Below are 14,766 nucleotides of genomic sequence, written 5' to 3'. Positions count from 1 at the left end.
CGCCATTAAGAATAAAAATCCACATCTCGCAATGTAATATTGTTCCTTAAACTGCATTGCGAATTTAAATTGCGCATTCCGAATTTTAATTGCGCACTCTTAAGAAGTGCTTGAAGGTATCATAATGTTTTGGAGCAAACATAAAAACTTTTTCAGTAAGAAGTTTTAGTACATTTACTGCGCATTGGTGCAAACTATAAAGATAGCAAACGGTCTTTCACTGTGGGACGTGGTCGATAAACAGTTTCCGGGTTAAAGCTATATTAAATTCGTTCAAAGCAAAATTTGTTTACGCAAGGTCATAACATTCCGCAATGCGAATAGTTATTCCGTTATCGACTTTTATTACATTCCCCCGTAAATTTATGTGAATGTAGGATATTGGCAAAGACTTAATTTATTTATTGGTTTAATGTACTGATTAATGGGTAATGCTCAGCAATGACTAAATAATATATATACATATATATATATATATATATATATATATATATATATATATATATATATATATATGTTGTATATGTTGTTAAATAATGTACTGGTTACTTTGATCATTGTATTGTTTTAAGTAGTTTTAATAAATGTGAGTTGTCTGCAGGGGGTGCTATGGCTTCTAAGGAAGTGACTTGGCATAGTCATGAAAAGCATAAAAACTTTTCTCTCTCCCTGCCCAACTATGTGTACATGTTTTTTTAAAGGATTAAATCAATTTTATTTTACTTCAACGAGATGGGGCAGACCGCTCTATGTTTGCCTGGTGTAGTGATTCAAAGTTCAGTGTTTCAATTAGTAGCAAGTAGGATTGCCATGATTTCGATAAAAAAAATCACCACTTTTAGGGGGTTATTTAAGTCCGAATTTATCTCAATATTTTCTGCTACAAACTCCAATCAAATCCGCTTGGGTTTTTACACTTATTTATTATTACATTTTCCTGAAAATTTGCTTTGCAGGAAAAAATCAGATTTTCACGTTTTTTTCCGATTTTTCCATATGATTTTCAAAAATTGTTCGGAATTTTCACCAGAAAACTTCGAGGTATTGCACAGAATCCAGCAACCTCGACAGGTCTGAGATGCCGGATTTTCAAATTCGGACTTCATCCTTGGGGTTTAATAAATTCCGAAAAATTTGTGATTTTCTAAAAGTCCCATTTTATTAAAAAAAATTCACGATTTTTTTTGTGATTTTTGCTTTTGGAGTTTAGTAAATAACCCCCTTAATTTACCATTTTGATGGTGCCAACAAAGTGCATTGCAGCTTCTCTGCTGCTAGAGATCAGTCAAGTTACTACAAATTAAAAAAAAGCCTATGTTGCTGTAATTGGTATCCAGTTTCCATACTTCTCAGGTTCACGGGAACCAAGTAAAATAATAAAACAATACAAAAAGCTGAGAAAATTACAAAAGTGATTGTCACCAATTGCCTTGTCCCTAAATTGTGGAACATGTGGTACTTGTTTGCAAAACCACTATATATTACTGTAGGTCAGTTTTACCTATTATCCTAAATTAGCACTTTTTTGTCCTAACCTTAAATTATTAAAACTCTGGTCATACTTGTCACATAAAACACTGGGATCCTCTTATACTTTTGGTCAATTTCACCCATTATCTTCTCCTAAATTAGACCACATGTTGTCCCTAAATTGTAAAAAATATTCTATATATGTATAACTTTATATGTAAAGCGCGACTAGGATACACAGTGCTGTACCCAAAAAAAAATGTTTTACAAAAAGATTGGTGGCAGGGGCCTATAGAATATTAAAATAATACATTGGTGGCCAGGGGATTAAAAAAAAAATACACAAACTGGTGTTCAGTAGAATTGAACTCATGGCTTCAGTACTTCAACTTCGCCTCCTTTCGTGACTTCGGGTCTTTGCGCCGCTTCAGGACTTCGGCTGTTTTCGTGACTTCGGGTCTTTTCGGCGCTTCGTGACTTCGGGTCTTTTCAGCGCTTCGTGACTTCGGGTCTTTCCGTGACTTCGGGTCTTTTCGGCGGATCGGCTTCGGCTTTTCGGCACTTCCGCATTCAGCAACGCAGAGGGAGGACGTACGGCTCGGGCGCTCGTAAGGGGGGCCCGGATCTTCAAAAAATGCAGCGCTGCCGGGCCCCCCTTCATGCCCGGGCCCGGTACACTTGTCCCCCCTGTCCCCCCCTGATGGTGGCCCTGCCGCCCAGTGCCACACATATGAGCGTGCGAGTAACTGCTCGAGCGCACTGTGTTGGGACAGTCTCTGGCTACAGAAAAAGAAAGCTCAGAGTGCAGATCTGGGCTGGAGGGGCCACAAGAGCCTGGGGCCCACCGGGTTTTTTCCCAGTGTCCCGCCAGCCCCGTCAGACCCTGTCTGTCGGCAACAGTGGGCACTTTTGGGAACCAGGAACTTTCTGCTACAGAACTGACAAGAAACCTGCCCAATGTGATGTTAGGATCAGAGTAAATAACGAGTAAAGGATTACTTTTGGTTAATTTTACCCAACCTCACTTGGACACCCTGATGCCACTGTTAATATAAAAAGAACCTAATAACTCAAGACTATATTTGTCCAGTTTCACCAGTATTGTCTTCTCCTAAATTGTGATATATCTGGCCCTTTTTCCACAAAATGCACTGAAAGCCTTTTGAATAGAAAAAACTAAAAAGACTATTTAATTTGACGTGGCTCTAGCACAAAAAATAAATCTTCCTTTCTGGTCAAATTGGGAGAAAATGTTATTTTTTTAATTCCCTTGCACAAGCCAGGGAGCTCTTCACAGAGATATAAAAGACCTGTACTTTTGGCTAATAGTCAATATAGTATTGAAATACTGGTGGTGTCGGTAGCAGTCGTGTAACTGTTACCAGCCGGGCATGGGTGCAGGATGCGAACTTGCCCCTATCCTTTGGACACACATGCAAAAAATCCCCTGCTCAGCAGACCCCATGGAGGGTGCAAGCCTGGGTGCAATAGCACCCCCTGAAATTATGCAATCAGGCACAAGTAGAAGCTGTAAGCACAAAAAATTACTTGGGAGCAGAGACTGCAGATACAAGGCTGTTGCAGAGACTGCAGTAGCAGATACCAGGCTGTTGCAGAGACTGCAGTAGCAGATACCAGGCTGTTACAGAGAACCACTGGAGGAAAAAAAACAAAGTAGGGTTTTCTGCCTCTGTATAAATTCTAATGAGCAGAGAAAAACAATAAATTCCTTAGATAAGGTCAAAATTGGGAAGTAAGCTCTGATAGCAATAGACACGGCTGGCAACCACAACGAAAAATAGTCTTTTTTTTCCCCTTGACAAAAGTAGGAGTTGCGTATACAAAAACAAGCATTGTTAACAAATACTCACAGACAGCCATACCCATCACGGATTTCAACGTGTTGCTATGTTCTATACTAAATACACTCCGTCATTGTTCGTCTCTACCATAAAGGGGTGGTTCACATTTAAATTAACTTTTAGTATTATGTAAGAGTGATATTGGTTCTCATTTTTTATTATTTGTGGTTTTTGAGTTATTTCTCATTTTTATTCAGCAGCTCTCCAGTTTGCAGTTTCAGCAATCTAGTTGCTAGGGTCCAATTTACCCTAGCAACTATGCAATGATTTCAATAAGAGACTGGAATGAGAACAGGCAAGGCCTGAATAGAAAGATGAGTGATAAAAAGTACCAACAACAATACATTTGTAGCTAGGGTTGTCACTAGCATTGCCACCTGGCTGGGGATGATGACTGATCCCAATGTTATCACTTGGGAAAAAAGATAAATATATAGGAAGGCCGTTATTTTTTCCCAGAAAAGGTGGCAACCCTAGTTGCCACCTGGCCGGTAAAAATGATGGTTGATCCCAATGGTATTAATAGAGAATAAAGATAATTTTGTAGGAAGGCTGGTATTTTATTCCAGAAAAGGTGGCAACCCTATTTGTAGACTTATATACCCTATTTGTAGACTTATTTGTTTTTTTAGATTGGGTCAGTGACCCCAGGTTTGAAAGCTAGAAAGAGTCAGAAGAAATAGCCAAACAACTAAAAAGATATTAAAAATAAATAATAAGGACCAATTGAAAAGTTGCTTAGAATTCGCCATTCTATAGCATACTAAAAGTTAACTTAAAGGTGAACCACCCCTTTAAGGCGGCAACGTGCCGCGTCACTGCGTTTATATGCGTGAAGTCGTGACGCCGCTTATCGCGGGATGAGACTTGTGGCGTCCGGACTAGCTGTCAGGCAGGAGCCAAAGAGCTGCACATTAAAGGCGTTGCGGGACGTTTCAGCAGCGATACGGGACTGCGGGGTTTGTTTAGAAAATCGGGACTGTCCCGCGAAAAGCGGGGCTGCTGGGCGGCGGGTGAGTCAATGTAGTTTTGCATAAGAATATGTTCAGTGTCCATTGCCTTTTATCAGCAGCGTCAAACTTATTGGTTTTCAGCTGTTGTTGATCTGGAAATTCCAGCACCACCTTATGAGGAGTCGGCTGTTTGGGTTGCCACGGGTTTCCCTCTTCCCAGACTCCAGTCTAGTTCTGCCATTGGGGTGTTATCTTATCCTGTTGCAGCCGGCAGTGTTGTACATCTGCTCCGTGGTGCCTGGGCTTTAGTCTTTACACTTCTGTACAACTGGCAGCCTGCCCACTGATATACCATTAAACTCGATATTGTTTCCATGTGACACGTGCTTGTCACTAAACCAATTACTGAGTGTCCATAGAGCATGTGGGCTTTCTACTGGCCCTACTGAAAGCAGTGAATTATGCTACAACTCTCACTGTGTTTTTATGTGTATGGAACAGTACTATTCAGCAATCAGCTCATGGTTCTTAGAAATCCTCTTGCTGTCATCTTCCTGCCAGTATTCTTGTCATGAACTATGTCATCTCTTCCAAACTACAGCTATTAAGAGGCAAGTTTAACAGCAGCTGTGGAACAAAGCGCCTCTTGCAACTTTGAGTCACACTTGGGCTTCGCTCAGTTGTGTTTCATAGTGTTTGCCAGCTGTCGCTGTCTCCTTTTCTTCCTCTAACATTTACCCGTCTCCTCTCGCATGTTGGCACATGATTTAGCATTAGCACATTTGTTTTGTATGTATAATGCTATATAGTGTTACACGAGCACTGTACAGTTTTACCAAGTAGTTCATGAGAAACTGACATTAAAATATGAATGTACATTAAAAGTTACCTATAGGTCATGTTGATCGATTTTTGCCGAGAGGTTAATTTTTGTAAGGAATTGTTTAGTTGAAGTTTCTAAGCCTGACTTTTGCCAACCCGAGTGTCCCATCTCAGCCTGTCAGAGTTTCTAATGCTAACGGACCTCTGCTGCACAAATATGGCAGCCCCCTCATACAGGAACATGGGGCATCAGACAGGTAATGTAAAAGCATTGTGCAAATACTTTATGGCAAATTTATAAGTAGCTTTTAAAGGCAATAGTATGATAGATGTAAAAAAAAGAGTTTAATTTCTGTTGTCACTATCTCTTTAAGTACACAGAACAAGCCTAATAAGAAAAACAAATAGCTAACAAGAATAGTAATAATTATAAACTTACAGATATTAAGTGCCATATGCTAAAAGACAATGTAGGTCTCCCTTGAAATGTATAATATAAGACTAAGTGTATAGTTAACGTACAGACACAAGAGAAAGGTTCACAGAGATTTGGGCATGGCCCTTAGGTGTCAGGACTGGACCAGTCAATGTATGTTCTAGTGCCCCAAAATGTAGGATCTGCCTTTCTTTTTAAAAGGATTGAGTGGATTTCAGGGATAGAATTTATAGTGAAAGAGCTGCAAGGTTGAAAGGCTTTAGACAAGATGTGGCAGTGGGTGTGGATGGTGTAAGTAGACGGTGGTTTGGAATAAAGGAGACAGCCAGGAACATACAGAGATACAAATAAAGAAATGTTGTATGGAGCAGAGGAGTTAAGGATGTTTAATGTTAGCAGAAGGATTTTATATGCAACCGTGATAGTTCTTTACCTGTGGATGAACAGGTTTCCTTTTTCCTTCAGGAGGATTCTAGTAGCAGACATTAAAGGGTTGTTTTTTTTTCCCACAAAAGATTCGAGTTTTTCTAGGGTATTTTTCAGTCAAAACTCAAAAAAAAAAAAAATAGCTTGAATCCGAAAATACACCATATAAAACCTGGCGGGCATGTAGAAGTCATGAACCATTGAAGATGTTTGTAGCCTTTGTGATGTTTGCGTTTTTTTCATTGAGTTTCGCTCAAAAACAATTCGTGGTTTTCACCCCGACTACATTGATTGGAGTTTTTTACATTCATGTATTTTTTTTTAAATTCAAAACCATTCAAGTTGCGGCTTGATTGGAGGTCTAAAAAAAGCTCACAAAGCTCTAAAATTCAACCTTTGATAAATAACCGCCCCTAAGATTGATTGCAGGGGAGAGAGGTGGAACTCTGGGAGACCAGTTATTAGGAGATTGCAGTAGTCCGAACAGTGTAGGATAAGTGTGGATTAGTGTTTTCTCTGTTGCTTGTGAAAGGAAATGTATTTTGTCAATATTGCATAGGAAATAGCAGCGGGTTTTATCAGTTGCATTAATATGATTACTGAAGGAAAGGACTGGTCCATGATAACTCCCCTGCAGTATGCTGAAAAACAAGTATTAATTGTCATACCATCAATAGTAATGGTTTATGTGGGAAGACTGTGAGCACAGTTTTAGCTAGGTTTAGTTTCAGGTGGTGTTGGTTCATCCATGAGAAAATCGATAGGCAGTTATCAGGGTCTGAGTGTGAGAGGATATTGATGGCGGTAGCTAGTAGTGATGTGCGGCCGACCCAATACCCGTGCGGGTTCGGGCCGACCTCGCACTCTTCCTCGCCACTGTCAAATGCCGACTTCCGGGTTTGTCTTTTATAAATGCTGAGCCTGCTTGTCCCGCCCCTTTTGTGACATCATCAGAGGGTTGGGTCTATTAAAGCAACGCGGAAGTCAGGTGCGGGCCAAGGGAGGGCGGGTTTTATCAGTCTTGACCCGCACATCACTAGTGCCTACCTATATTTAAATGTCGTCTGCATATATGTGATATTGCAACATGGTTTCTAGGCTGCATGTGTACTTTTATTTGTTGGTGACCCCTATTCTTATCTTATGTAATAATGGTAGGTCTAACCAAAACATTTCTCAACCCTACAAGTTGTTTGTATGACAACAGAAGGAAAGTGGCTGTTGTATCAGTGGGTAAATAAGGTAGAGGTCAGCAGGAATATGAACTGTGATTGCATTTTTATGATCACTGAAAATTATACCACAGACCTACATACATACATAGTACATATTCAGTGTTTTATTTGAATATACTGCATAGCTTGCTATGCTCACCGAATACATTGTTAAATTCATGTTTTTAGTACTGGGATTTTCAGCCCACAATACACGTTGAAAATTGTCCGAAACAGTTTGCTTCCAAAAGCAACTTATGCAGGTGAACCCAAGTAGATTGCAAATTCATTGCTCTAACAAGGGGTCTATACAATTCACCTTACTTACATACTGAAATCCATTTTTTGATCTGTAGGTATAAAGTACTAAGCTAAAGTTTAATGGTACAAACCCACTGTTAATATTGTTGATCAATTTATTGGTGTTTAGTCTTGACTTGATCTATTCCTACTAATGTTTAGAAAGAGATCTGACCTCAAACTAAAACTTTTGCTTTCCCGGCACTGGGCTTCTTTTGTTCCCTGCTATTGCGTTGGGATTAGTGGTCTGGCAGGAATTCAGTAGGAGCAAGACTGACTCACTGCAAAAATAGCGTGCTTGTTTGTTATCCTGGACATTGCTCGTTTCACTCCTTGTATGCTGCATACATTACTTTAGATATGAGTTTGAAATGTGAGCCATGAAACTGCAAGCCAATCCCTGAATTCTAGCCCTGTTCATATCATCTATTTATATTGCTCAAGTTATGTACAAATGTTACTGTGTTGTATCCGTACAAATAATTTACATCACGGGCTACAGAGTGAATAGAAAATGAGCAGCCCCAGTACATATTCTATCTGAAACAATTGGTTCATGTTCATCCTGCTTCCTTTTTTTTTTTTTTTTATTACATTTTTGTTTTTAGCTATTGAATACTTTTTTTTTAATGGAATCTTATTTTAGAACTGATCACTTCCCTCACTTGTTTTGTTCTCGTTGTAGGTGTATGGCTTCCCCTTGCCATGCTTCCCTTCCTGTAATAAAGGAAACACAGTGAAATTAGGATGTGGGATGGATTTAGGACAACAGCAGTCTCACGTTAACAGTCTTTCTAGTGATTTCTACAGACTGTTAATTTACTTTCCATGATTAACGTTAACTAAATTATTCCTGTTCTATTTTGGCTCATACCATCTGCAGTCAGATACATTATAGTAGCTTACATTTATTTAAATGCATCCAAAGGTTTTTGTTTTCTGGGGTTACATATTCTTTTATGTGTCTGTATCTTGCAGATCTTCATGGGGTGTGTTTTTTTTCCAACTCTCATTTGCTATTGCAAGGGCAAAGTACATTATTACAATGTATGCAACACTGAGGGGGTTATTTATCAAAAATCACATTTAATGAGTAATGTGATTTTTTTTAAAATTTAATACATTTGATTTTATTCACAATTCGAATGGTATGAAAAAATTTGAACGGCTAAAATTAGAACTGTTTCCAGGGTCATGGTGTGATAAATCTCGTATTCAAATTCAAGTTGGTGGTTTTAAATTAGAATTTGTGAATTATGACCAAAAAAAAATTGGATTTACCATTCAACCCTTAGTAAAACTGCCCCTGAGTTTGTATTGACACAATTCACACAGATGTTTGCATCCATACATGCTCCTCCACTATATGTAGTGAGCTCCAATGCTCCCGTCCAACCTGAACTAAATTGTGGGTGATTTCTTTCCACTCGTTGGTCCCCTGTTCTATTTGTAATTTAGTATTTGTGCAAGTGCATAAATTTTAAGTATTTAAAGGGGACCCGTCACCCAAAGAAATTATTCAAAATCCTATTTTATCACATTAGTCAAGCAAAATTACACTATATAAATTATTTGAATCTTGTGTCCTTCAGTCTGGGATTTCAAAATTATAGCAAGCAGGCAGCAACCATTTTGTGGACAGTGTTATTAAGGCAAGCCTTGTGTCATCTCAGAATCTTGTTTGTGCACCAGAATGGGGGACCCAATGTCCATTTCCATGCCCTGGATACACAATTAAATGGTTAAGAGAACGGGGGAATGTGTGGAGAGCTGTGACATCTAGGAAGTGCTGAATGGAAAGTGAAAGTAATTGTCTGCCCCGCCTCTATGCCATTGGCATAGAGGAGGGGCAGACAATATTTGATTGACAGCGGAGATTTTCAAATGAGCTTACAGCAGCTATGAATGCTTTAATTAAAAAAATAGAAATTGGATTTCATGTTTAATTTGAAAAGGACTTTTATTATACAGATTTTTGTGTCTGGGTGACAGGTCCACTTTAAGGCAAGCATGCACAAACCCAAATTCTATAATTTCAGCAAAAATAACCAAAGCTTGCCATAATTTGCATGTATATTATTTCAAAGGAAAGAGAAAATTGAAAGAACTGGCTCTCACTGTTGCACCATCCCATATATGACTTCCGAAATAGTTAGAAGTATGAAAGTTAAAACATAACTTTTAATCTACAATTAAAATAGATGTCCAGACGAAAATTATTAAAAGAACAGCTAGAAGCAGGACGTTGATTGACTGATATAGGAGGGTTGTCGCGATTGAGGTTAAGCGAGCCTTTTAATCCCAGCAGACTAGCTACTGGTAAATATTAGTACTACCACCAATTGTGAGTACAAACCCGCGGTTTAATAGGCAGTTTCCAACCCCTTCACCCTCATAGCACACCTCCCATTGTCAAATAACATTCGAGTAGTGCCTTGTTAAAGGTGCTCAGTATTCTGCCCAAGGCTCAGCTTCAGGCCCACGGATCAATCCAGCCCATCCAACCCCTTCACCCTCGTTAGACACCCTCCCGATCCGTTTAACCAATAAAGCCCCTATCACACGTCCTGCCTAACTGCAGCTAAAAAATATGCGCCTGACGCGCGTTTCACCCGCCAAGTGCGGGCTTTGTCAAAGGCATATGCGAGACTGTCGTTGCACTCCTATAAATAGCTGCGGAGCAGCCGTTACAAATTCAAATGGACCAATCAGTATGCGCAGCGTCACAATGGAGAGCATCCGGCCAATGCCGTCTTCTCCCTGCCGTTCTGTGTGAGGTCGCTCTGGAGAGAATTTCCTATAGAGCGATACTGACGTAACCATTTGTAGCATTGAAACAAAGTTTCCATAATGACACCTGGCTGCCAAAGTATCCAAATACTAGTAAATTGATATATCACCATCTGAAATGAAAACTTATTAACACATACTGTTCACTCATAATGGGTTTGGGTTACAATCTTGGTAATAATGATAATGGGTGTTAACCCTTTTATCGCTAGATTAGTAGCAGTTCTGCTCTTAGAAAATTCTAAAGTACAAGATAATAAATTTACACTTATCCTGACAAGTAAGTCTGGACCTAGGTGTAATGATCAAATAATTGAGGCCCTTAAGTGACCACATCCCTAAGAGAGATTGTGATAGAAGTTACTATAAAGTTTTCTTGATATATTATATGCAGACAAAATGTTAAGCATATTAATTCTATTGCTTATATTATTGATTATATAAATGTATTCATTGTAATACTAGCATTTAGACCGGAGGGACTTAGTGCGTTCATTAAGAAGATCCACTCACTTTCTTTGGATAGGAGAGCTGTTTCCAGATCCCCCCCCCTAATACCCAGAGATACTCTGGATAGCCCCATTGCTTTAAGGCCCATGCTGGAGTGATCATGATTTTCAAAGAAATGACGGCTGACCGGTGATAGTTTCTTGTCAGCTTTGAGAAGGTCCACTGCATTCTCAATACTATGAATATGCTCCATAAGTCTCTTCTTAAACGCTCTATTTGTCTTGCCTATGTATATTTTATTACAGGGGCAAGTTAACATGTAAATAATGTTATCTGTATTGCATGTGAAATTGTGTGTAATTCGATGCTTCTTACCAAACCTGTCCACGACATAACTCCGATTGTGCATATATTTACATGCCCTACATTTGCCACATGCCATGGTACCATATATTGTGGTTTGTTGTTGTTTACCGAAATGGCTTCTGACCAGGCGATCTCTTAGATTAGGTGCCCGTCGGCAACACGTTAGTGGCCGAGGACCCATCATTGTAGACAGGATTGGGTCTGTATGTAATATATGCCAGTGTTTTCTCAATATTGAGTCGATAGCTGGCCATTGCTTGCAAAAAGTCCCTATAAATCTGATGGGTTGTTCAGAATTATGTGATTGTCGCTGCCGTGCTTCCAATAATGTATTTCTGGGAGTCTGGAGAGCTCTCGAATAAGCTTTACGGATCACATTACGTGAATATCCCCTGTGGACTAGTCGTTCCGTCAGTTCCATGGCTCTGTTCTTAAAGAGTTGTAGATCTGAACAGTTACGACGTAGGCGGAGGAATTCACCAATAGGAATTCCTCTCTTTGTTGCCAACGGATGATAACTCTGAAAATGGAGTATGGAGTTGGTTGCAGTGGCTTTACGAAACAAATCAGTACCAATGGTACCATCATCTTTGATAAGAATGGTAATATCAAGAAAATCAAGACTCATCTCACTTATAGTGTGTGTGAGTTTGATGTTAAGATTGTTGGTATTCAAGCTTTCAAGAAAAACCTTCAGTAGCTCCTTGGTACCATTCCAAAAGAATACCAGGTCATCGATATAGCGAAACCAATATGAGATAAATTGGGTATATTGTGCCATCTGATCTCCGAATACCCAGTTGGCCTCCCACCAACCCATGAAAAGGTTTGCATATGTTGGAGCGAAGGCTGCACCCATTGCAACTCCTCTAACTTGTAGGTAAAATTTATCGTTGAAAACAAAGAAATTATGGTTTAGACAAAAATCTGTCAAGTCAGCCATAAAGTCAATGTACTGTTGGTCCCAATCACTCTCCGTTTCCATGAAGTATCGTATGGCTCTTATACCCTGTTTATGAGAGATGGAGGAATATAGAGATTCTACATCGCAACCCACTAAAAATGTGCCACTATCGACCTTAACCTCTGCTAATTTCTGTAATAGGTCACCAGTGTCCTTAATGTATGAGGGAAGTGAAACTACAAATTTGCGAAGTTTCATATCAATATATTGGCTAGCCTTTTCGCATATGTTGCCATTCCCAGACACGATTGGACGACCTGGAGGTTTCTTTAGATTCTTGTGAATTTTAGGTAGCATGTAGAACGTAGGAGTGACGGAAAAATTGTTCTGTAGTGCCCTTGATTCACTGACAGTGATAAGACCTGTTTGGAACCCATCTTTGATTAAATTATTGTAAGTCAGCCTGAAACGTGTAGTTGGGTCATTAGATAATTTGTGATAACATGATGTATCATTCAATTGTTTTAACGCTTCCGTTAAATACATAACCCTGGGCCATAAAACTATGTTACCTCCTTTATCAGAAGGCTTAATGATTACATCGTTCCAGGACGATATTTCCTGTAGGGCAAGTTTCTCCTGTATATTGAGATTGTCATGTCCCTGACTGGGTATATTCAAGAGATCCCTCATGACTAATTCCCCAAAAGTGATTACTGCAGAGCTTATATTTCTAGGAGGCATGAATTTACTCTTGGGTTTCAACGTTTTTTGAGAATCCGTTTGTTCAATCAATAAGTCATTCAGATCTGTCAGAGCTTGATCGAATGATATTTGCTCCGTAGTAAGGTTAGGAATAACATGTGTGAGGTCATGTGGGTTCATTGGATCAGGTATGGCCATTAAAGGATTTACTAAACTCTGCTCATTCGGTACAGTGTCATGATGAAAATGTTTTTTGAGCAATAATTTACGACAAAAAAGAAAGAGATCTTTATATAGAATGAAGGGATTTATATCATAACTTGGATAGAAAGACAGACCCCTCTTTAAAACATGTTTTTGATTGTCAGAGAGGACATGATCACTGAGATTGATAATATTCAGCGTCTCTGTGTTTTCTTCCCTCTCTTCCGATCCCATTCCCAGTGATTCTGGCGCCGATAGGCCCATTTGTCTCTGTTTCGTAACTCTCTTCCCCCCTCTTCTGACCCTCTTCTGTTGTCTAACCCTAAAAAAGGTACTGTAGTGTTTGTATTCGTGGGGTTAGTGACACTGTCATCATCAGATCTCTCTGATCTAGATAAGTCACTTTGGGATGTATTTCTACTGGTGACCCTACGTCCCCATTTAAACACCGTGCCCATGGAATAATCAGTTGTATCTCTCACATACTTCTGTTTCTTTCTATCAATGATTTCTTGTGCAACCCGGTCTATTTCTGTGTTAATTCTGGACATTCTTGAAATATATACTTCATTTTGTAGTGTTCGGATAACTGTTTCTCAATATCATTGATCTTTCTAGTCAGATCAGATACTACTTGTTGCTCGTGTTCGCGAGTCAGAGTGAGTAATTGCATAGAACATTTGTGTAAGGTCTCCTCCCACCTTTTCCTGAAACTTTCATCACGAATTTCAAAGGTGGGAAGGATCCTTATGCGCAGTCCCCTAGGGATAATATTATCCTCTATATATTTATTAAATGTCGAAACCGACCACCAGGCTTTAGTCAGCTTGATCTGTTGCTGCTGGTATTCGGATAATAACAATTTCCAATCCCCATCTGCGGAGGAGCCACTGCTACCCATTTCAGTTTGAAAAACATCAGATAGCTGGGTTGACCATTTCTCAAAACGCGATTGGAGATTAACAATTGGGGCTGCCATGATTCTTTACTCACTAAAATTGAGAAGATGTGTGCTACACCCAGACTTTCCAAAAAGATATAGGAAAGAATAAATTACGAGAAAAAAATGTGTGGTGTTGGGGAGCACCAACCATCAGGTACAGTATATGGTGTGCAAAGCCAAATAGTAATAGTATACAAAGGAAAGAGAAAATTGAAAGAACTGGCTCTCACTGTTGCACCATCCCATATATGACTTCCGAAATAGTTAGAAGTATGAAAAATGTATATTATTTCACCACACGCTAGTTGGGGATAAACATTGTGGCGTGGGTGAAAACATGGAGATTTGTATCCAACAGATCTACTTGATATTGGTATTTGGTAGCAGATTACTCAAGAAATTGTAAAGGCAATGGCATAAGGTTTTTGTTGCAGTTGCAAAACATTGGAAAATATCTGCTGTAGGAAATACTAAGAATTGTGTTTGTTAAAAGACTCGCATCAAGTACAGGGTTGCCACCTTTTTTTGGAAAAAAAATACCGGCCTTCCTATACTGTATATTAACATTTTTTCCCTATTAACATTGGGGTCAAGTATCATTTTTGCTAGTTAGGCCAGTAAAATACTTGGCAGGTGGCAGCCCTAGTCACGTATTGACCCAAAAAGGCATAAAAAAGCATCTTTGAATGATTATGCAATTTGAGTGTTTTAGCAGACCCTGTTCTCAGTATCCCTTATGGTAAGTATTTTGTAACTACGACAAAAGAAACGCTGCTGTTGGCCTGCATTTTCAAGTGATTGTCATTCTCTCAGTATTCATGGAAATAGATTTTTATTCAGTTTTCCACTTTTTCACAGAGGAACCATCACTTACTGGGTGCCTTTGGAGAAAGAAATCACTTGTGACAGTTGTGCTTTTCC

General features: G+C 39.2%; 1 protein-coding gene across 1 annotated transcript in view; it reads left to right on the top strand.

Moving 5' to 3' along the window:
• The first annotated feature begins 4,177 nt into the window (after positions 1-4,177).
• pik3ca.L (phosphatidylinositol-4,5-bisphosphate 3-kinase catalytic subunit alpha L homeolog) overlaps positions 4,178-14,766 on the top strand; it is a 39,977-nt gene continuing 29,388 nt past the window's right edge. Inside the window, exon 1 of the mRNA XM_041563324.1 lies at positions 4,178-4,345. The gene's annotated coding sequence lies outside the window, so the exon portion shown is untranslated. The remainder of the gene's footprint in view (positions 4,346-14,766) is intronic.

This window comes from Xenopus laevis, chromosome 5L (assembly GCF_017654675.1).
Source record: "Xenopus laevis strain J_2021 chromosome 5L, Xenopus_laevis_v10.1, whole genome shotgun sequence".
NCBI classification, from domain to species: domain Eukaryota; kingdom Metazoa; phylum Chordata; class Amphibia; order Anura; family Pipidae; genus Xenopus; species Xenopus laevis.
This window is presented reverse-complemented; position numbering and strand designations above follow the sequence as displayed.